Raw genomic sequence first — 23280 nt, forward strand, 5'->3', positions numbered from 1 at the left:
ACGCTATCATAAGCTGCTTTGAAATCTATGAAGAGGTGATGCGTGCCAACTCCGTATTCGTTTGTTTTTTCCAGGATTTGTCTTAAGGTGAATATTTGATCTATGGGTGACTTCCCAAGAAGGAATCCGCATTGGTACGGCCCCGTCTCCCTCTGTATGATTGGGGGTATTCTGTCGAATAGTATATTAGAGAGTATTTTATATCCCAAGTAGTGTGGTCCCTCTTTAATTGCCACACTCAATCTTATCTCCTTTCTTATGTATGGGACATATGATACCCTCTTTCCATTGTTGGGGAATTTTCTCCTCTTCCCATATTCTGGTGACCATTTTCAGAAGGCTTTGTTCCAGCTCTCTGCCTCCTTGCTTAAACAGTTCTGCTGGAATACCATCTGTCCCTGCCGTCTTGTTGTTTTTCAATTTCTTCATGGCAGTTTTCACTTCTTCTATATTTGGTGGAGTAGTGTCTGGGTCCTCTTCCTCATTCGTGTCTGTTGGGTTCTCTGGTATAGTTATTCTAGGGTTGAGGAGACTATCAAAATACCTGCGCCATCGTTCACATATTCCCTTCCCTTCACTTATTATATTCCCTGTCTCATCTTTTATTAAGCTTGTTTTGCTACTAAAAGGCTTCCGTGTCGCGTTCACCTCTCTATAGAATTTTCTCATTTCATTTTTGCTTCTCATGAGCTCCATTTCTTTGACACTTGCTTTAAATATCCATTCTCTCTTTGGTGAGTCCTCTTTTCAATCCTCCGTTTTTCTCTGTATTCTTCTACTACAGTGTGATCGCAGCGTTCTTCTATATGCTTTGTTCTTTTCTTCACTTACTATTTCGCATTCAGTATCAAACCATGATGGTCTTACTTGTCTTGTCCCAATTCCAAGTATCTCTCTTGCCGATGTCTCCACCGTCGTTTTTATAGCTTCCCACTGATCTTCAATATTGTTATATTCTCCAGCGATTTCCCTAAACCGTTTCATGCAAATTTCGGGATGGTTCCTTTGAGAGGGCACGGCCGACTTCCTTCTCCACCCTTCCCTAATCCGATGTAACCGATGACCTCGCTATTTGGTCTCCTCCCCCCAAATCAACCTACCAGAAAGTTACGAATGACTCTGGGATCGGTGATATTTTAGAATAATCTACCAGCAGTGAGTGATTAAAGTAGCAAAGAAGCGAAGCGGCTGTGAAATGCGAAGCGTAGTGGTCAGTTGTTGTTTTATTGTTTCATTCAGCCCAAGAATGATTTTATTTGCAGTCCCTGAAGTCTATCGTGTGCGTGCATCATCGTGTCTGCATAACTACCGCAGTCTACATCCATTTGAACCCGCGTACTGTTGTCATATGTTTACCACAAACTCTTCCCACTGACACTCTTTCCCGCATTTCCAAATTAATTTATTCCTCCAGTTGTTCTGTACAAAACCGAATCCTTTCTTTAGTGCAGATGTGGCATATATTTCTTTTCTCATCAATCCGTTTCAGTAGTTACCTATCCAATCTTAGGAAATTTTCTGTACCATGGCATTTCAGAAGCTTGTATTCTCTTATTGCCTGTACAACACCCTAATAAGAAAAAAGGTCGCACCACGAAGATATTATCCGAATGGGACGGAAATCAGTGACGTAAGTGTGCAGGTAAGCAAATGATTACACTTTGAGAATAATTGGATGTTGTGACGGTACGTCACATAAATATTGACATTTTTATCGGTTGTAAACAGTGAATAATATTGTTAAAGGTGAATCAAAAATTATTTGTATTTTATGAACATAATTAGTATAAAAGATACGGTTAATGTTCTTGAAACAATTGATAGCAGCGATAATTTAAAAGTAGCATCTCTATTTGAAACATGTCTATGAAAATAAAAGAGGATCGTAAACAGCCGCGACTGTACGGCCAAAGAGGAAGGAGGTACTGTGTCGCACTCACACTGTTTTGTTTCGCGATGCGGTAGGCAGCCATTGAGAGGCTACACATATTTTATGTAAGTTATTCAGTATTCTGCTAAAATAAACTAATTATTGTTATCACAAAACGAATTTCTTTATAATAGTTGTCACCTTAAATGGTCGCAGTGGCAAATTATTTTTGATAAGCATTTTTTCACTAATTTGCGCTGCGGGAAGCTCATTTTTCGATGCAGCCTCCAGTCAGCCATTACGCGCTGAAGTATTAATTTAGTTTCAAAGTGTTAACAGTAACTGTAAATGCGAGAGATTTCGTTGTAAGAACCTTTCTAAATTGCAACATACAATTAATTTACGTTAAAGTTCATGTTTTTAAATTATACAGATTCCATGAGTTCAGTAAGTTTTATCTTGGCCGCTCCACGGCAACAATAGAAATTCTCTGCCTTGCTTTGCAATCAATAAATAGAAATTAACAAAATTACATCCAATTCAGTTAACGGCAACTATATTTTAGTCATCACGTTCAAAATCTAAAGTTGGTACACGAATAACAGCGGACCTTCAAGAACCCGTTTCGTATTTACTTGCCCGCATCTCGTAGTCGTGCGGTAGCGTTCTCGCTTCCCACGCCCGGGTTCCCGGGTTCGATTCCCGGCGGGGTCAGGGATTTTCTCTGCCTCGTGATGGCTGGGTGTTGTGTGCTGTCCTTAGGTTAGTTAGGTTTAAGTAGTTCTAAGTTCTAGGGGACTGATGACCATAGATGTTAAGTCCCATAGTGCTCAGAGCCATTTAGCCGTATTTACTTATGCACGTAAGTAAATATGATAAGAAAAGATAGTATCCCTGAGAGAAAGAATCATGCTCTAACAAAAGAAAAATTCACCTGATAACATATGAAATTATATGATCTATTCAAAAGAAAGAGCTTCTCAAATTGGGCAAGGCAATAATGTGTTGTTCCACCTCTGTCTCTTATACCTCGTATACAAGCAATTTTTGTGCTTGGTATTGATACGGAGTTGTTGGATGTCCTACTGAAAGATATCGTGCCAGATTCCGTCCAGCTGACGCGTTAGATCGTCAGAATCCCGAGCTGGTTGGAGGCCAGCCCATAATGCTACGAATTTTCTCAATTAAGGAGAGATCCGGCGTCTCCGATGGGCAAGGTAGGGTTTGGCAACCACGAAGACAAGCAATGAAAACTCTCTCAGTGTGCGGGCCGGCATTATCTTCCTAAAATGAAAGCCCAGGATGGCTTGGCATGAAGATAAACAAAACGGGACGCACAACATCATAGACGTACCTCCGTGCAGTATATATGCCGCAGATGGTAACCTAAGGTCTACCGCTGTGAAAGAAAATGACAGCCCAGACCATCCTTCTTGATTGTCGTGCCGTACGACGGGCGACAGTCACGTTGGTAATCAACCGCTGTTCGGGACGCCTCTTATCACGCCTTCGGTCTGGAGCGAATTGTCTTCAGTGCTGAGCCCCGCGTCGAAGTTAGCCCCAATAACCAGCGAAGGCCACGCCCCTGACAGCGGTGGGATACCAAGGTGATTGTCAACTGTCGTACGGCTTGATGACCAAGAGTGACGGTCTGGGGTATCATATCATTTCATAACAGTACCTCTATGGATCGTCATCTTTGCATCAAAGCGGTACGTCGAGGGTATTTTATGCCCTGTTTTGTTGCCCTTCATGGCAAGCCATCTTGGGTTTATATATTTCAGCAAGATAATGCCCGCATACACACTGCGAGAGTTTCTACTGCCTGTCTTCGTGCTTGCCAAATCCTACCTCGGCGAGCAAGGTCGCCAGACCTCTCCCCATTTGAGAACGTTTCGAGGATTATGAGAAGGACCCTTCTACCAACTCGGGATTTTGACGGAATTGGCGCGATGTTCCTCAGGAGGACGTCCAACAACTCTGTAAATCAGAGGCCAAGTCGAAGAACTGCTTGCTTACGGGCCAGAGATGGACCAATTCGTTGCTGATTTGCTCAATGTGTTGTTGTCTTTCTCTTGAGTAACTCATCTAGTTTTTCTGAGATTGTAATAATTTGCTTGTCTGTACATGTAGATCACATCCACCGCTTTCCGTCCCATGCGGATACTTCCTTCGTGTTGCGTCGTTTTTTATTTGTCTTAAAGTGTACTTATTACCGCTTTCGTGTACGTTTCAATCCCATATTAGGCTTCACTCCAGCCAATATTTTAACAAAATATTTCATTATAGTTAAAAAACATATGTTATTTGTTAATATATTTCTCCTCCTCAGAAAAACTTTTTTTGGTTTTACCAACCTGCATATTATCTACTCCGGCCATCGTCAGTTGTTTTACTGCCCAAATGACAAAAGTCAACATCTAATTTTAGTGTCTCCTTTCCCAATGCATTTTCCTTAAAATCACCCAATGTGAGCTTTTATGGCCGTTGTTCATTCCAGATTTCCATGGACGAGGTAAAACACTATTCTACCAAGGAATAAAACTGTACAATCAATTACCAAAAGAGATTAAAGAAATTGCAAAAATACACATATTTAAAAAGGCAGCTAAAAGTACCTGCTGTGCAATACACTTTATACATTGAAGGATTACTTTGATAAAACAGAGTAGGGGTTTAATAAAAAAAGTTATACAAATAAATTATGATAATAATTATGATCATAAAACATCCAACATGCTACATAACACCTTCACTTTATGTTTTTTCCTTCTTTTTCCTTTTTACAAATATTAACCCCTAAGCTATGCATAGCACAATATTAAAACCTCTTCTTCTTTCTGAGTTCAACATCTCGCTCATTGTGGAGGGATGCTGACTCAGTTTTTCAGGACTGCAAATGGGAAGTTGCGGTACAGAAAATGGCCAGAGATCACTAGTGTGTGTGCGTGTGTGTGTGTGTGTAGTGAGTAAAGTGTTGTGAAACAATGTGTGTATAGTGTGTCGAGCGACTGGTAGTGGGATATGAGTGAACAGTGTGGCATTACATTATTTAATAAGTTATTTGTAAAAAAAAGTATTATATAGCAGAGGTAAATCAAATGATTGTCTCTAAATAGAAGTCTGTAAATATATATGTATACGAATTAGCTTATTTTAAATTGATCTAAATTTGTAAATACTTTGACATGTCCTATATCCTTGTAAAAAGAGATCTACGGATAAATAAAGTTACTACTACTACCACTAATATTCCCTGAGTTTTCGACAAGACTGCAGGGGACATCTGCTGTAGTAAAACGGCAGCTGTCGTTATATAACTGAAGTCGCTCGGGATCATTTGAATCAGTTAGACGTCAATCCATTACCCTTGTTTTATTTTTCTTGACCTTCATGTTGTAGGGTGATTCAGCTAAGCCGTTTAAGATACCCTAATTTTATTTGTAGATAAATCTATTGTAAAAAAGTCCTCGCTAAGTAGCGTATTGTCTATTTCCATAGCAGTAGTGATTACAGAGAGAACATTATCAAGCAATAGTAGCTTCTGCTGCTAGTATTGCAGTTCTAATAGAGACGAATCCAATGGCGTTTCACTCTTCAAAAACCGAATATTATTTCTGGAGAAATAATAATACTTAGAACTTGGGATTTGTCTTATACGTGAAATCACATTGTTGTACGAAACTGTCCCGCCAGGCTGGTGTGGCCCTGCTACTTGATGCAACTAGGAGCCCTTCTTAAAAACGGAATAGTGCCGACAAGCTCAATTTAAAACTGATGCTAATTTACTCCCCCCCACGGGGTAGGACCCACATGTCAACCAGAATAGAAGCCAGCTGACTGTGATAACAGTTCTGACCTATTTCGGCCAGAGCAGTGAGCAAAAAGTGACTGTCAAAAATTTAATGAATCTGTGAAACGGAGAATTTAGGCATGAAGCACAAATGATTCTGTGGTCGTTGCACATGCTGCTGTGGTGGTACATTTTCTAGCAAGAAATCCGCAAACAGTTGTATTTTGAAGCAATTTTGCTAAAGTTCTACCGCTTTTTGGAGTTATAGGCCACGTCATCTGGCGCATATAGGCATTAAAATGTGGTAAACAATATAGTAAAGAACATACAAGGTCCAGCCTTCTTAATTAAACCATATTGTGTGTATGACAGATAGCCAATGAATGAGAAGTTGCAGATTTTTTCGCTCGTCCAACTTTTTATCCTTTGTGAGGTGTAGCGCCTTTACCTTGCGCCTACAGCAATTAATGCGAGGGAGCAGCTTCCACAGTGATGAGTTGTTGCTATCTCGTAACTGATGTACCGTCCGATATAGTAGCTAGCTGCAAGTAGCTATGACAGTGATCGAAGGGTGTCAGCACCTTACTGGCTATAAAGTTGTTAGTAGCCAAAACAGTATATAATAAATGAAAAACACCAGTTTGCTTTTGTTCTACAGTATTAATTTTTATTGTGTTGAACGGTTTTCTGCATACAAGGCCATCTTCAGACATTTACTGAGTATTGTCACCAAAGAAGTTACATTGTTTGCAAACAACACTGAAGAAAAGTAACACATCTAGACCGAAGCAGAAAAATATACAGTAAGTAACATCTTTGACAGTGGGGTCGTAATGCAATGAAAAAGTAAAATGTTATTGAACAATAAATAAATAAAAATGGAGTAGACAAAAAAAACTTAAACACAAAATAGGAACAGCATGCCTACATAACAGTTTCTACTAATGAACAAAATAAAATAATATAAAATTAGTACTTGACAAGGCTGCATCAGAAGGTATATGACATGGAGAGTGATGCACAAACCAATTAAAAGAAGAAACAATTATCAGTGTAACTACAGAATACATGAAAAACTTAAGCAATATCAATAAGATAAACAGAAATAAAAAAATACAGGAAAACGAAGGAGTTTGAGGGAACATACAGAAAATGCAATCTTTGAGAGTGTGGTGGTACTGCATTTTAATATTAACATTATATTCAAAACTGTGGCTGTATAACAGTTTGCATTAAATAAATGAATCAAATAAAATGTAAACAATATCTGATGAGACAACTACAAGAGGTGTTAAACGTGGACAGTAACACAAGTACCTGTTCAAAGAAAGCCATAACAATTGAAACTACAGTCTGTATGGAATACATAGACAACTTCAGTAAAAGAAAACAACTTAATGAATAAAGGAAAATGGGAATATGTAGGAAGAGAGTGTGGGAAGTAATGAACAACAGAGATGATTATATTAAGTTTAGGAGAGGGGTAGTGTTTAGCTGTCCCTGGTCATTTAGGATTAGATCTGGGCTGTGAGATATGAGTAGATGTTTGTTAATTTTCAGGGCTTCCAGCTGGTTGAGTTTATGGCCTTTTTCTGCTAAGTGAAGTACATGTGAAGTACATTGGACACTGGCTGGTAGTTGTGACTCTCTCAGTACATGCTCAGTAAATGCAGACTCTGAATTCTACAACCTCCTTCTGAGTTCACGTTCAGCCAGCCTAGTTGCTATGTCTCTGCCTGACTGACCGTTGTAAAATTTGTCATAATCAGAACAGGTGGTTTTGTATATCCTACTATTGGCTAATAACTGGATCTTATATTTGCTATTAAAAATACACTGAGTTGTCGTGTTCTTAACATAGTAGGAAAGTCTATACTTGCAGGCTTTCAGTGCTTTGGCTACAATCTGTGATACCTCACCTAGATATGGTAGTGTACACCATTTATTTCAGACTGTGGATGGAGAACCAGGTGGGGCATAGAGGAGGGGTATAATATTCCGTTTTTGTTTCCTGTGCAAGACGAGGTCAATAAGAACTAGACTGTAACCATTGGATCTGGCAATAAATTTTATTGCGTCTAACTATGCTTTAAAATCATCTCTGGACATGGGAATAGATATGAGACGGTGTACCATTGAGTAGAAAGCTGCCTGTTTGTGAGCTATGGGATGTTGTGAGCAAGAAGGTATTTCTGTGTCTGTAGTTGTAGTTTTTCTATAAATTCTGAAATAATGTGTGTGTGTACTGATGTCAATGGTGAGATCTAAGATTGTTGCCAAACTCCATTGTGAACTGAATATTTTTATGTTGACTGTTTAGCTTTTTCTTTTAAAATGCAGTGCCACCACACTCTCAAAGATTGCATTTACTGTATGTTCCCTCATACTCCTCCATTTTCCTGCATTTATTTATTTATGTTTATCTTATTGATATTGCTTAAGTTCTTTATGCATTGTATAGTTACACTGACAGTTCTTTCTTCTTTTAGTTGATTTGTGTATCACTCTCCATGTTTTATACCTCCTGATGCAGCCTTGTCAAGTACTAATTTTATTTTATTTTATTAACTTTGTTCATTTATAGAAACTGTTGTGTAGGCATGGTCTTCATATTTCGTGTCAAAGTTTTTCCTGTCTACTCCATTTTCATTTACTTACTGTTCAATTTTTTTTTTAGTTTTTTATTGCATTACCACCACACTGTCTAAGATGTTACTTAGTGTATATTTTTCTGCTTCAGGCTAGATGTGTTACTTCTCTTCCAATGTTGCTGGCAAACATTGTAACTTATTTGGTGACAATACTCAGTAAACTTCTGAACATGGCCTTGTAGGCCGAAAACCGGTTAACACAATAAAAATTAATACTGTAGAACAAAAGCAAACAGGTGCTTTTCATTTATTATAATGTTGTTTTACCAAGAACCGACGGAAGATTCTGTTAGCATGATAAAACAGTATATTTTGGAAGCCACACTTCTGTGAATATTACGTATTCTATTAACTATTGATTAACTATGATGATGTGAACGAAGGTGTGGATGCGACGTAGTACAACAACTGAATCTCATCATGTCTGTTAACTGTGTAAAAGTTGGCTTGAGGGCTGTGGATGTACAGAGAATGTGAATCATTCTCTCAGGGGGAATTTGTGAAGTGCAGCAAATCAGTTCATAGTACTGGGAAAACATGAAATACTTTGCCGTAATTCTGTTATTCGAAGAGAAATCCGTTTTGATAAATTTGTTCGTTTAATAAATTGTTCATAAAAGCTTTTAGGTTGCGAGAGGTCAAAGGTGAAAGACGCGAGCTTGCGCTGTTAATACAAATGTCGTGTTGGCTGTGATGTATATCAGACAATCAAAAGACGATACGTTCGCGCGTATTTTGTGGATTAAAGGTTTGCTTTGTCAAGTACAAGCTAAGTTCAGAGCTCATCTTTTACTATGTTCGAACGCGTTTATTATGAATGAACAGACGTGATGATTTTGCGGAATTATGAGTTAAACGTGACAGTAGAGTGCAGTAAAGTGAACGCGAGCGTGTGTGAAAGGCGAGGACGTGAAATTCCAATTTTTATGTGAAAACTGTGGCTTCAGGCTTAACTAAAATTTGCGTGGCGTATTGTGCGGGTCGGGACGGAAAACTGAACGTTCAAATGGATTGAGCTGTGGTGTACTTAATGGAGCATGCTGCCACAGACCATACGTTTTGTAATCTTTTTTTGTTACTGGTTGCGTTTGTTGCCGTAAGCTGGCTACAGTAAGTGACTGTGATTGTGTGTGAGTATGGAAATCGTAACCAGAGTAGCGCCGACTTGGTGGCGTTTTTGTATCAAGCAAGTAACAGTACATCGAAGTTCTCGCTCAAGAGCTGTGTATCCTTTAATTTCTCAGTTAACATGATATCACAAAATGTTCGATGCAACCTGTAAAGGCATATAGTGCGGCTATTTTCCGTTACAGCTTTCCGTGGTGGAAAAACATCACGCGTTTTTCAACAGGAAGGGCGTGTGTTCGAGCTGCGGAAGACGAGAAGATCACCGGCAGGTGAGTGGACATTTCTGAAGGTGGAACCACAAATATAACCACGCAGTTGCAACCGATTATCCGCCCTACGCACATTATGGCTTAACTGAGACGATTGGTAATACTATATTCTTCACATATGTTTACGATGTTTTAATGTTTGTATCCACCTAATAATGTGGCTGCAAGCCTCGGAACCAGTAATGGCTTAAAAAAACTGATTCAAAATACAGCGGTTTGCGGAGATTTTGTTTCAAAATTAGATATAAAGATTGTTAAATAACTACCTTTGTAAGGTATTCCTTACTTGCTGATAAGAGCGCATGTTACTTTAATTTCGGCTTTGCCATTTCACACACGTGAAGTGAATGTATCAGTGAAGCAGAACCTACGGAATAAAGAGGGAGAGGTAGGTTTTTATGCTGTCTAGCAGAGGCGGTTGATCATCTGCCGCTTTCAGGGACAGCGGGATGAGGTGCAGATGCAGAAATCGATCATGACATCTGCAAAGAGACAGATAAGAAAAGACAATCATTATGGTGCGAATCATGCAATTGTTATTAATAAGTATTTGCTAACAAAAGATGCCTTTTGCCACTAAGTCATTAGGAGGAGTCTACCTGTCATAATCACTATCTTTCATTAACTTCACAATTGCAGGAAATGTTGATATTAATAAGTAAATGAATAACTTTGGTGTAACCGTAGATGTACGGTTTTATTCGAACTACACCGGTTGTACCCTCAAGTTACAGACTGTGCACCATAATCGACTTTCGTCGGTAGGATGCCCTTCGATGTAGTCATGCGGTAGGCCATGCTTTCGTATCGTTAATAGCTTTTAATCAATGTGAACAAATTCATTTTACGGTATTTCTTAAATAGAAGCACCATAATGGCATCCCACATAAAAATTATTTGTACAAAATAAAATCTTCCTCTCGCTTTATTACTTAAAACATATATAGCAGTATCAAACAATGGAAAATCCTGGCTGGAATGTAACAATACCAGAGAAGGAAAGTTGCTACTCACCATATAGCGGAGATGATGAGTCGCCATAGGCACAACAAAAAGAGTCACACAATTTCGGCCGTTAAGGCCTTTGTGTGTGCGTGTGTGTATGTGTGTCTACCCATGACAAAGACCTTAACGGCCGAAAGCTGTAACTGTGTGAATCTTTTTGTTGTGCCTATCGCGACTCAGCATCTCCGCTGTGTGGTGAGTAGCAGCTTTCCTTCTCTATGTATAGTAGTACTGCACTTTCAGAATCCGACTGCGCTGCTACGGCTGTGCAAGGGGACATAACACTACGAGGGCATCTAAACCTAAGACGTAGGAAGGCAGCTCAGTAAATCAGATGGCGGACGGAATGGCTTAATTATCCCAAAATTCGGTTCAAAATGGTTCAAATGGCTCTGAGCACTATGGGACTCAACTGCTGAGGTCATTAGTCCCCTAGAACTTAGAACTAGTTAAACCTAACTAACCTAAGGACATCACAAACATCCATGCCCGAGGCAGGATTCGAACCTGCGACCGTAGCGGTCTTGCGGTTCCAGACTGCAGCGCCTTTAACCGCACGGCCACTTCGGCCGGCCCAAAATTCGGGTGGGAAAGCGTGGTCAGTTATACTGTACGCCCTTATACTACACTCCTGGAAATTGAAATAAGAACACCGTGAATTCATTGTCCCAGGAAGGGGAAACTTTATTGACACATTCCTGGGGTCAGATACATCACATGATCACACTGACAGAACCACAGGCACATAGACACAGGCAACAGAGCATGCACAATGTCGGCACTAGTACAGTGTATATCCACCTTTCGCAGCAATGCAGGCTGCTATTCTCCCATGGAGACGATCGTAGAGATGCTGGATGTAGTCCTGTGGAACGGCTTGCCACGCCATTTCCACCTGGCGCCTCAGTTGGACCAGCGTTCGAGCTGGACGTGCAGACCGCGTGAGACGACGCTTCATCCAGTCCCAAACATGCTCAATGGGGGACAGATCCGGATATCTTGCTGGCCAGGGTAGTTGACTTACACCTTCTAGAGCACGCTGGGTGGCACGGGATACATGCGGACGTGCATTGTCCTGTTGGAACAGCAAGTTCCCTTGCCGGTCTAGGAATGGTAGAACGATGGGTTCGATGACGGTTTGGATGTACCGTGCACTATTCAGTGACCCCTCGACGATCACCAGTGGTGTACAGCCAGTGTAGGGGATCGCTTCCCACACCATGATGCCGGGTGTTGGCCCTGTGTGCCTCGGTTGTATGCAGTCCTGATTGTGGCGCTCACCTGCACGGCGCCAAACACGCATACGACCATCATTGGCACCAAGGCAGAAGCGACTCTCATCGCTGAAGACGACACGTCTCCATTCGTCCCTCCATTCACGCCTGTCGCGACACCACTGGAGGCGGGCTGCACGATGTTGGGGCGTGAGCGGAAGACGGCCTAACGGTGTGCGGGACCGTAGCCCAGCTTCATGGAGACGGTTGCGAATGGTCCTCGCCGATACCCCAGGAGCAACAGTGTCCCTAATTTGCTGGGAAGTGGCGGTGCGGTCCCCTACGGCACTGCGTAGGATCCTACGGTCTTGGCGTGCATCCGTGCGTCGCTGCGGTCCGGTCCCAGGTCGACGGTCACGTGCACCTTCCGCCGACCACTGGCGACAACATCGATGTACTGTGGAGACCTCACGCCCACGTGTTGAGCAATCCGGCGGTACGTCCACCCGGCCTCCCGCATGCCCACTATACGCCCTCGCTCAAAGTCCGTCAACTGCACATACGGTTCACGTCCACGCTGTCGCGGCATGCTACCAGTGTTAAAGACTGCGATGGAGCTCCGTATGCCACGGCAAACTGGCTGACACTGACGGCGGCGGTGCACAAATGCTGCGCAGCTAGCGCCATTCGAAGGCCAACACCGCGGTTCCTGGTGTGTCCGCTGTGCCGTGCGTGTGATCATTGCTTGTACAGCCCTCTCGCAGTGTCCGGAGCAAGTATGGTGGGTCTGACACACCGGTGTCAATGTGTTCTTTTTTCCATTTCCAGGAGTGTATCACCCACAGGCTCAACGGCTAAATTGAGACATTTCTGGAGATTTAGTAAGAGTGGGGGTTCTCGCACCTTTCAAGGCACAAACAATCCATTTCACTTGTATTCCAAGTCATTTGGCGTCTCTATCAGAATTAAGATATCTCCTTGGGGGCGAGGAATTTCTTTTATCGAAATGACCATGATGTTATAAACAGAGTAGTTGAAACCCCATTCGCGAGTGGACAAGCGAAGTCTTAAACATGGCGGTGATACAAGAGCAGCCCCCACCACACCACCTCGGGCTGCTTCTGAGATGTGGACGCAGTACACTTGCTACTCGATGCCTAAAATACTGGAGGCTTCAATAGAGCTGATCATGGCACTCGTTTTTTATTTTTGCGGCTCTGAACAGACGGCCATACATTCTTTGCCGTTATAAATAAATAAATTGCGCCAAGTTTCTATTTATTTGAAAAGGACTGCAACACACAAACTACTCATTGAAATAAAGGTAAAGAAGCAAATTCTCATCTTATTTCTTCACGTCACTACCACAGTTGTCAATCCAGCTAGATTTTGTCCAGGAAGCAAGATGCAATGTCAAGACTGTTTCAGCACGTTGTATACAAAAGTGACGGAAAACAAATAATGTTTCATCATACATAAGGTCATGCACGAAAACCTATTTTTCTTTTTTTTTACTGTTACATGTCAAACCTGTACACCAAGTAGGGTAAGTGATGGGGCTACAGCGTTTATACATAGTTGTGTGACTTCGTTATTACCCTTACTTTTGAAAGTAGGCCAGATATTCTCGCTAGATTTTATATTCTCCTCAGCTGTGACTGGACTAGCAGCTTTCTCCCAGTATCCCAGTGACTGTTAAGATTTTTGTAAATTGTATGTAATTTGACATATTTTACGTACTTTCATTCAACAGCGTCTTTAAGAAAGAAAGTCACTCAACAACATCCTCTAAGAATAATATGCGGTACTCACCCATGATCATCTTATATACATCTGTTTAAGCAGTTCGGTATTCTGACTACTGCTTCACAGTATATTTATTCGTTCATGAAGTTTGTTGTAAGTAATCCACTACTGTTCAGTAGGAGCAACGATTTACATAACTACAATACCAGAAGGACAAATGACATCCATTACTCGACACCAAGGCTGTCTTTAGCATAAAAAGAGGTGCATAGTGTTGCAACTAAAATTTTTGCTCACTTACCCAGTGATATAAAATGCCTGATAGACAGTAAAGTAAAATTCAAAAACTAATTGAAAAAGTATCTCCCCGGGCACTCTCTATTCTGTAGAAGAATTTCTGTTAGTGTAATGAGTGAAAGACGATGAATGTGAATTACTAACTCGCATCTGTTTATTAAAAATAAAATAAAATAATAAAAAACAACTTAAAAGGGTTCAGCAAGCAGCCATATTTATAAATTAATTTGCAATGTGAAGGCAAAATGACTTGTTCCACATCATTGTGATTTATCGTGCAAAATGATCCATCTAACAGGAAATTAACTAACTAAATAATAACCACGTTTATTGTTGTACGGTGCTAACTTTATTCGAATATACAGACCAGATTTTATATCCAAGGTGGTCAATATCTGGGACTGAAACTGATCATCAGTTTAAAGGAAACTGTGGTCTTTACAATATTATGAAATCACAGTCACAGTTTTTCCACAAAGATATTTTAATTTTATTTTTATCATGGGGGTCTACTTTACACCTATCTGTGTCTCGAATCTTACACTCTTTTCCGAATTCTGTATCACCTACAGCGTGATGAGTATATGTGACATGGCATTGAAGGGATTGAATCTTAAATTTTCTTAGTATCAGTCATAGGAGGACATGCACTAATAAGGTAGCAGCAGTTCACCGTATTATGATCAGTATGGTCCTATCTCTTATTGAAGCAGGTGTATCTGAATACTAGTTCAGCGTTTTATCACTGCGTTTCCTAACATTTACGATGAGACTGGACGTCATAACACTTCCACAGCTAACGTCTGAAAGTTGCTCATTAGCAGTCGAATTAGTCGAGTCTGCGCGACAAGCGCTAATGATGCCGCAGCCACGTCAAATCGGACGATCGCAGAAGCTTAGCGCTACACGTCATTCACTGCAGTGCTTTAATAATTTGCAGCTTAAGGGTATGCTCACTGATCTTTGCATATTTCCCACTAGTCGACTCTATGAAAATCGCCTTGGAAAGTAACTGCAGCATTACTCTGTTCTGTGAACTGTCCTCTTTTACGTTGTACGCGGATTTTAACATTCATACGACAACACTCAATAAACAGTTAAGTTTCTATAGTGAAATTTTCCTGCAGAATAACAAAAGAGCCGGACTGCCATATCCTTTCGTAACGAGAATGGAGGAGGGCTTCTGTGCAGATTGAAAGTAACAGAGCAGTACAGGCAGTACTCATGCCGTGAAAATGGGTCGTGAACTGTACTTGAATGTCTGAAGTGTTATGTGGGACTGCCTCAAAAATCAGTATCTTAGCTTTGTGTCCCAGTCTGGAACACTGTACAATTCTTATGAGGAATTTCACAATAGCGCACCCTGGCCATGCTGGTTTAATTCCGAATTTTGAAACCTAGCTCCAGTTTAACAACATATTTTAAGGTAAGTTTCGAATGTAAGTTAATGTGCGTTTGTTTACTTAGCAGAAGGTTTTCTTAGCCGAGATCTCTATAAAAGCTTTACCGTCGATAACCGGTTTCAATAAAACTAAATTACCATCTTCAGATCTTTATAAACTTTTGTCTCCTAAGTAATTAGTAGAAATCGCCTCTTCGAGCTCTAATGTGCGTTTTATACACATGAAAATGGCAACAGATGCGAAACGCTGGCTTAGTGAAATAAGCAAAATGAAAGGATTTCTGGTTCAAGTTATGAAAATCATGCACTAATAAAAAAAAGGAAAAAGTATGCTATAATCCAAGTCAGAAAAACTGTGCTATAGTGAAAAAGACGATATCAAAAAAATATATTATAATCTTAGAATCACAAACTGTGCAGTAATGAAAAGGACAAATGGATATTCCAGGCCGAGCTATGAAGACTGTGCACTACTAACGAAGACAATATAAAAGGATTTTCTGATACATGCTACGAAATCTGAAGTAATGAACAAGACAAAATTAGAATATATTCTAATCGTAGATACGGAAACGGTGCAGTAGTGAAAAAGACCACAAAAAGGGTACTCTAATCCAAGTTACAAAAAATGTGCTGCAGTGAAAAAGACAAAGTAAAAGGGTATTCTAACCCAAGTTACGAAAACTGTGCCCTAGTAAGATTTTCTAGTGCAAGTTGTGAAAACTGTAAGTAGTGAAAAACTCAAAGTTAAGGGTATTCTAATCCCAATAAAGAAAACAGCGAAGTAGGAAAAAGACAAAGTAAATGGGTTTCCCTGATCCAAGTTAAGAAATATGTGAAGCGTTGAAAAAGAGCAAATGAAATAATATTCTCACCTAAGTTATGAAAATTGTACACTAGTAATGAAGACAAAATAAATGGGTTTTCTAATCTAAGTTACGAAAGTTGTGAAGTAGTAAAAAACACAAAGTAAAACGATATTCTAATCCCAGTTAAGAAAACTGGGCAGTAGTGAAAAAAATTTATTGATATTCTAAACAATTTGACGGCGGCAAAATTGGCATACTATTGTCAGTCAGGCCGAAAAATTCATTGTGAAAAAACTCTGCGATACGAATGTAATTCCACTGCAAAATGAAAAGTGATAGTTCAAGCAGTTGATGCCAGGGAGCTTCTCAACAGATAGGAAATTGAGAGAACAGTGAAGGCAGATGGACGCTGTGATGGTGGGTTTAGCGCTCAGTCGGTAAGACAATTGCAAAAGACAAAGGTATGATTTCAAGTCACCGTCAGACAAAACGGTTTTACATAAGCCTAAGATTTTGTTGGTAAAAAAGACCAGCAACTGAGATTTGATTTCCGGAAAGAGACTTCCTGCGGTGAATTCCTGAGGAATTAAAAATGTTTTATTATATATTCAGGTTTCTGTCACAGTTGTGTACAATTTCTTGGTGGTGACTGGTTTCGAACGTTAATGTTGATTCTCAAACTATTGCCTGCAATTAAGGTGTTTGGTAGAGGATGATTCCGCTCATAAGCTTACAAACCTTCTTCATAAAATAGATCTGCACTACATTCATAGTGCAGAAATGTTTTATGAAGATGTCTTGTAAGAATATTAGTGGAATTATCATCTTACAGATACTTGAAAATCAGGCATTGTTTTGAGAATCAACATTAACGTTCGAGACTAATCATCACCAAGAAATTTTGTGATTTGTGACAGAGACCTGAATAAATAATAAAACAGTTTTCATCCCTCGGAAGGGACCGATGACTTTGCAGTTTGGTCCCTTTAATCTTTAAACCAACCAACCAACCAACCATCCCTCGGAAAGTTTCAAAAAATCGTACACTCGACTGGAGAATGTGTCTTTCCGGAAACGCTAAATATATTTCGATAATATTCTCCATTATCAGTATTATTTCCGGAAATTTTATGTGGAAATCCGAAAAATAAAATTAAGTCTTATCAAGCGGAGTGCAGGGCGTGGCCATAGTTGATCACCTCTGTTATTCTTCTGTATGTTGCAAGGACAATATAGAGACGAAGGGAATGTTTAGTGTAGGAACAAAACTACGGAGGAACAGACACTTCTCATATTTGCAAGGTGATATCTCACTTAAATAAAGGGGGAGACACTTAATATTACTAAATGATGTGAATAGGTTACCTGGAGTCAAATTTGCAACACATAAATAATATGGGAACCATCAAAAGGAGTCTGATAAACGAAAACACCGATCACAAAACGTTAGTGACAATGCAGGCTGTAGAAAATGAGAGTATTCTGCTTAATATGTAAGATTGTTTATTACAGAACAAGCAAGAAGGACACTAAGAGCAGGTTAACACATGGGAAGAAACATTCCTTAAAGTTTAGAAGTGCTTGTGACAGCAGTGAAATACTACTGACCAAAATGCAAACCATCTACAGCATATTAATAAAATTTTGATGCTGCAGAAACTGGAAAGGAAGCAGCAGGAAACATTAGACATCTGACCCTGTAAAATACTGTCCATTATACAATAAGTTAAAGTACGAGTCAAACGAAAGGAATAAGGAATAGAGTGGAATAAAAGTAAGGGGAGAAAGGCACTATTCGTATCCAGAAATATACGTAATATCGCCAAAATGATTACTCGAAATGGGTCGATTGCCATTGTAAAGTTACCAAAGGGTAGGACGTGTGACACAGAATAAACCAAAACACAGATCTAGACAAAGACTCAGATATTATACACGCACCAGACACTGTATCTGTAGTCCCTAGGGCATGCTTGTGGTGAAGCTCTTGATTCTAAAGTTGCCGTTGCGAAACTTCGTTGTTGACATTTCGACGGCAAGGAGAGGAGAGAAAATGACAAAACGTCCGTGGAACCGGCCACTGAGTAGTTTGAGGTGAAACCTAGCGCGCCAGTAATAACGTAATTTCGGTCGAATCTGTATCTGTCAAATACAGAATATAGAGTACTAGCCAGAAACATGAAAAATCAATTGATAATTTACACATATAAAACGCAATGTCCTGACTAACTCACTCACCATCGCCCAACCCAGACCGCTAAAGACAGAAACTTCACATTTGGGGAGGGTGTAGTTCTTGTACTCTATGCATCGTTAAGAAGGGACTGTTTGAAACCGAGTCCTATGGGGGTGAAATAGAGAATGAAAGGCTTTTGAAAATATATCGCTTTTAATGCAGTTTTGAACTATGAAAATTGATATTTGGTTTATTAGTCAGAAGTAAAAAAAAAAAATCATGTTTAAGCATTTTTAGAAGTTCAGCCGCTAGGAGTCCAAAATCCTGGATGGAAGTTTTTTTTTACATTAAATCATTATTAAAGAACAACTATAGCACTTTTGAAGCTACGTCTCTGAAAATCATATTTGACATCTCGGCTGGTAAAAAAAAAAAAAACCTAATATATACGTAATCAAAATATCCACGGGTGTGCTCCCGGTCTATAGTGTCCAACGGGCTATAGACCGGCAGCACACCCGTGGATATTTTGATTATCAAATACGCCGGGAGAAACTCAAAAATCACATAATATATACGTGTTTCTCGAAATTCGACCCACTAAGGGAGAGAAATAGGGGATGAAAAGATTTATGAAATTATTTCATTATTAAAGGATTTTTCAAAGCTAGATCTATGAATACTTGTATGTGGCTGCTATATTAGAAATAAAAAAAAAGAAAGAAAATACGCGTTTCACTGTTCACTGTTCTGGAAATTCAGTCCCTAAGAGAGTGGAAGGGGGGACAAATTTTTTAAGAAAATATTTCGTTATGTAAAAAATGTAGCGTAAATGTAATGAAACTGAAAATTGGTATTTCATTTCTCGGTTGTATGTAAAGAAATGTTTGTTAGGGGATGAAAGATTCTATTAAAATATTACCATAACGCATGATTAACAGAAACCATTGACTCGAGCTACTAGAATCGCTTTTCGATCAGAAGCAAACTTGGGAAAGACCATGCTGCGATGGCTTTCATTAGCGTGAAGAGCTGAGAAGGTATTGGTGTTTGTGAACAACTTAAAATCTCGATTAAAAAAACAAAAAAAGATTCATAGAGGCTACGCGAGTGAAGCATCGGCGCTAAGCTTCTGTAAGAGATAAAACTGCAAAATAAACAGCTGATGCGTTCAGCATGACATCTTACTCGAAATTGACAGTCTAAAGGCAATTGAATTGCATAGTACTAGAAAGGGGTCCCCGTTTTTTCTACAATCAGGCATCGTTTAGAAAACCCCGGTGGAATACGCAGCAAGCACACTCATCTGCCACGCCGGCCGCGATGATGAACGCCACCCGCGGGGTGAATATTTCCCCGAGACGTGATTGCCGGGCTCCACGGGGCGCCCTATCATTGATCAATTACTAATTCCCGCCTGGCCGCCAGAGCAAACCTGTAATTGTATTGTTTGGTTTGCATGCGCCATCAATATTCGGTCACGGCACTCGGTCTTTGGTCTGACGGGCGGGGATAATGGAAGATGAAGGGCCTCGCTGCGGTCGGTGAAGCTCGCGCCCCGTGCCCCAGTGCCGGAGGCATGCCGGAGCCCTATCCGGGCTGTCTCTGCTCTGTGAGGGCGCGAAGGGCACGAGCGTGACAGCAGAAACCTACATAAATCGGCAGAGATCTTCATCGTTCCTGAAATACAAAGTGTATATGCGTTTATTCCCAATAAAATTTCTCTTATTGAAGATAGAAATGCTTCTGTGAATTATATCGTAAGAACACTACTGGCCCTTAAAATTGCTACACCACGAAGATGACGTGCTACCGACGCGAAATTTAACCGAAGGGAAGATGATGCTGTGATATGTAAATGATTAGCTTTTCAGAGCATTCACACAAGGTTGGCGCCGGTGGCGACACCTACAACCTGCTGACATGACGAAAGTTTCCAACCGATTTCTCGTACACTAACAGCAGTTGACCGGCATTGCCTGGTGAAACGATGTTGTGGTACCTCGTGTAAGGAGGAGGAATGCGTACAATCACGTTTCCGACTTTGATAGAGGTCGGATTGTAGCCTATCGTGATTGCGGTTTATCGTATAACTACACTGCTGCTCGCGTTGGTCGAGATCCAATGACTGATAGCTGAATATGGAATCGGTAGGTTCAGGAGGGTAATACGGAACGCTGTGCTGGATCCAAACGGCCTCGTATCACTAGCAGTCGAGATGACAGGCATCTTATCCGCATGGCTGTAACGGATCGTGCAGCCACGTCTCAATCCCTTAGTCAACAGATGGCGACGTTTGCAAGACAACAACCATCTGCAGGAACAGTTCGACGACGTTTGCAGCAGCATGGACTATCAGCTCGGAGACCATGGCTGCGGTTACCCGTGACGCTGCATCACAGACAGGAGCGCCTGCGATATTGTACTCAACGACGAACCTGGGTGCACGAATGGCAAAACGTCATTTTTTCGGATGAATCCAGGTTCTGTTTACAGCATCATGATGGTCGCATCCGTGTTTGGCGACATCGCGGTGAACGCACATTGGAAGCGTGTATTCGTTATCGCCATACTGGCCTATCACCCGGCGTGATGGTATGGGGTGCCATTGGTTGCACGTCTCGGTCACCTCTTGTTCGCAGTGACGGCACTTTCAACAGTGGGCATCACATTTCAGATGTGTTACGACCCGCGGCTCTAGCCTTCATTCGATCCCTGCGAAACCCTACATTTCAGGATAATGCACGACCGCATGTTGCAGGTCCTGTACGGGTCTTTCTGGATACAGAAAATGTTCCACTGTTGCCCTGGCCAGCACATTCTCCAGATCTCTCACTGATTGAAAACGTCTGGTCAATGGTGGTCGGGCAACTGGCTCGTCACAATACGCCAGTCACTACTCTTGTTCAACTGCGGAATTGTGTTGAAGCTGCATGGGCAGCTGTATCTGTACACGCCATCCAAGTTCTGTATGCCTTAATGCCCAGGCGTATCAAGGCCGTTATTACGGTCAGAGGTGGTTGCTCTGGGTACTGATTTCTCAGGATCTATGCACCCAAATTCAGTGAAAATGTAATCACATGTCAGTTCTAGTATAATATATTTGTCTAATGAAGACGCGTTTATCATCTGCATTTCTTCTGTGTGTAGCAATTTTAATGGCCAGTAGTGTAAAATAAGAAGTATAAAGCAGTTCATCTTTTCACCACCGTCATCACGTCAGCATTGATTTACTGTTCTGTAAATTTCTTTTACTTCATTATTGCTGTCTGTCCGTTAATGTTAGACAGAATATTGCAGAGTGGCTGTTCATTAGCAAAGCCAGTGATCGCTATTAACAGTTCTAGAGCTACATTTTGTCATCAGTGCTGGTTGCTCAGGGCGCATGCTAGAGTGGGGATAGAAAGGTCGGTGGTGCATAGTTTGTCTGCTTATGTTTAGGATGACTGTAGCGCACATGAAAGAAATTTCGATACTACGGTGACATGCTAGTGAAAAATTACCAAAAATTTGATAGAAATATTACTCTTCTATAGAAATGAGCATTTCATGCCAATTACAAAAATGTATAATGTATGTACATTCTCATTTTCCGCTTGCTTCAAAATTTTGCTTGGACATAATGTGGCACTATGCGAGTTCAAAGTGCTTCAGAATACATTACTTTTATCAGCTTTTAGACATTGATCTTAAATGTAGGGATATTCGAGAAGGCTCTTACTACCGGAACGTAAGTATAGGTTTGACTAGATGGCTGTGGATTAGTTGCACCAAAGATCTGATATATTTGTTTACTTCTTGCTTTTGGAATTTGAAATACGTGTGCTTCGTAGTTACTGGTGCGTTGTTCTCTTTCAGTGTATGTATTTTCTGTGTTAAAAATGCCGACAGTAAAGAAATTTAATAATACGTGAAGGTTTCAGGCAACCAATTTAAAGCAACATCGAATAATACACATTAGTTGGTTCAACCGTCACCTTCATAAGCAGGATCTGCAGACATATAATACACTCCCAAGTATGTCTTGCTATTACCTTAAATAAATAGATGGGGCAGATACAAGTCATTTTGTCTCTTACTCCATGGACTGTAACAGAATCCCTACGAAAGCTGCAAAAACTGTACCGGGGAGTGAATACCGAAAAATGTGTTTTCGGGCAGCAAGTGGTGAAGATAAGGTGTAATGGATAGAGTAATAACTACCAAAGATGGTGTAATTTCTAAAATTCATGTTCTGAAAAAAAAAGGAGATGTACAGAATGGAAGAAATATGGTTTCAGTTCTAACAGTTATTGAGGGGTCGTGAGTAACCGAAGAGGAGAGAGATGCAGATGTAGCTTCCAAGGAGGCCAGGATAAATAAAAGAACGAAGAGAAAGAGCATGGAGGTTAAAGAAACTGGCTACCAACAGCAGTATGCAACTTGAATATTCTACAACTTCATAGTGGTAAGCTAATAAGTTCATAAATTTTATTTTGCGATTTAATCTAAACCAGAAATTTTATAATTCTGGTACACTTCTCTCCTAAATGACTCAAGTTAAATACAATAAAATTGGCACATATAATTAAAATATCATTCTCTCTCTCTTCCCCAATATTTTGAGAAAACTTCGAGGTATCATGATAATTTGTATGACTGTTGATCTAAGTTTTTAAATATATTTCTCTTGGTAAAATAGATTTTGTAAATCAGCAGCATCAGAGGAAGAATTGTGAGGCATAAAGCATTTCCCGGAATGTTGTCTGTTGCTTGACTGTTATTCTAAGCTTTCAGTGGTACCAAAGAAAATGGTACTTCAGTAAAACAGTATTCTGTTCGTTAGATTTTTTAAATATTGTTGTCATCATTACACTATGATACTTATCGAACTCAATCTCTCACAAATGCTTGCTATGGTATCCAGGTCTACTTTGTACA

Source organism: Schistocerca serialis, chromosome 2, assembly GCF_023864345.2.
Source record: "Schistocerca serialis cubense isolate TAMUIC-IGC-003099 chromosome 2, iqSchSeri2.2, whole genome shotgun sequence".
Classification (NCBI taxonomy): domain Eukaryota; kingdom Metazoa; phylum Arthropoda; class Insecta; order Orthoptera; family Acrididae; genus Schistocerca; species Schistocerca serialis.